This window comes from Bison bison, unplaced genomic scaffold, assembly GCF_000754665.1.
Source record: "Bison bison bison isolate TAMUID 2011002044 unplaced genomic scaffold, Bison_UMD1.0 scf7180017864053, whole genome shotgun sequence".
In the NCBI taxonomy this organism is placed as follows: Eukaryota; Metazoa; Chordata; class Mammalia; order Artiodactyla; family Bovidae; genus Bison; species Bison bison.
Genome location: NW_011494625.1, coordinates 5,813,378 through 5,815,197, shown reverse-complemented (window position 1 = coordinate 5,815,197; position 1,820 = coordinate 5,813,378). Strand labels below are relative to the sequence as shown.

At 59.9% G+C, this 1,820-nt stretch overlaps 1 pseudogene; it reads left to right on the top strand.

Moving 5' to 3' along the window:
• Positions 1–5: 5 nt before the first annotated feature.
• On the top strand, positions 6–1,089 carry LOC104985643 (annotated as a pseudogene).
• The last annotated feature ends 731 nt before the right edge of the window (positions 1,090–1,820 follow it).

Genomic DNA, 1,820 nt, shown 5'->3' with positions numbered 1-1,820 from the left:
CTGTCTTTATCACCCTGGTGCCCCCACGTCGAGATGAGGCTGTGGTTGAGGAGGTGAGGCGAGCAGCTTGTGAGGCCCAGCCTGGCCACCCCTGGGAATCTCCTGCCTCCACAAAGGCACCCGGGGCTGGCTCGGTGGGAAAGCTCCGTTCCTGGATGCCTCCTGGCAGGACTGCAGCCCCAGGGCCAGCTGTTCCACCTCCGCTCTCCAATGGAGGGTGTCACTTCCTTCTCGCCTTTGGACGTTGATGATGCTCTCCCAGCCCCGGCCCTCCTCCCGCCTCTGCCTCCACCCCCTCCAGTGGACCTGCCCCCTCCTGACAAAGAGCCCCCTCCGCGATGGGGGCATCACTCATTTCAGACTTGGGGCAGTTGCACCTGCCCCTCCCCCTCCCCCATCCCCGCACAGGCCCTGGTGGAGGGGCCTCCACTGCAGCCTCGGCCCAGTCATCTCAAGCCCGCAGAGGAGGAGCTGCTGCCCACCACTCCAAAGAGCCTGTCGGCTTCCCTGAGAGAGACATCTGTGCCTTCTGCCGCAAGACTGTGTCCCCCCCGAGAGCTGGGCGTAGAGGCCATGGAGAGGCAGTACCCGCCCAGTGCTTCACGTGCCGTGTCTGCCGCCAACGGCTGGCCGGGCAGAGCTTCTACCAGAAGGATGGGTGGCCCCTCTGTGAAGCCTGCTACCAGGACACCTGGAGAAGTGTGCCAAGTGTGCAAGGTTGTCCGGGAGCGCATCATCCGGGCCCTAGGCCAGGCCTTCCACCCCTCCTGTGTGTGACCTGCGCCTGGTGCATCGGGGACGAGGGCTTTGCCCTGGACAGTCAGAATGGGGTGTACTGCCTGGATGACTTCTACAGGAAGTTCGCCCTGGTGTGCAGCATCTGTGAGTATCCCATCATCGCCCGAGATGGGAAGGATGCCTTCAAAATCGAGTGTATGGGAAGAAACTTCCATGAGAATTGCTACCCGTGTCAGGACTGCAGGGTCCTCCTGTCTGTGGAGCCCACGGACCAGGGCTGCTACCCGCTGAACAACCGTCTCTTCTGCAAGCTGTGCCATGTGAAGCAGAGTGCTGCGGGGTGCTGCTGAGGGCACCGCTGGGCTGGGGGCTGTGGCTGCACACTAGCCCTCCTTGTCAGGACCCCTTCCCTAACTTGTGTCCCTTCCCAACCTGTTCTGGCATGCTTTCCTTCCAAGCCACACGCAGGGACCAGCTTGCAGCTCCACCCATCACTTCGGCCGCTGAGCCCCGGCCTCCTCCCAGCTCAGAACACCCTTCAGACTCTCAGCGGTTCCTTCTCTCCTCTGGGCACCAGAAGGCTTTTGTACTGTGAACGTCATGCCCAGGGGTCCCACCTCCACCACTCTGGCCCCTCTTGAGCACTGGCCTTGACCTCCATTTCCAGGGGTCAGTTGGGTGAGTCTCCAGCAGGCACCCTGTGTCCATAGCGATGATCCATGAGCTCTGAGGGTGCTGAGCTATTAGAGTGCGATCATGGAGTCCTTTAAAAAGCACTATTTTTAACCTTTGAAGGTTAAATGATGAGAAACATACTTTGGATTTTGGGAGAAGATGGGGAAATACCTTCCATTGTTCATAAATGTACAAGATGGTGACCCTCCTGGTGGCACGGACTTCCCACCTCGGGGCCATGTTGACATGGGGCTCAGACCCTGCACAGCAGTGGCAGGAGCAAAGGGTGACACGCTGACACCCAAGGATGATGTCAGCAACTCTTCCACCTGCCTTCTGGTGCCTCCTTCCTGTGCGACAGTGATTCTGCAGACACTGATTAAGTGCCTGTTGTTTGCCAGGGAGCG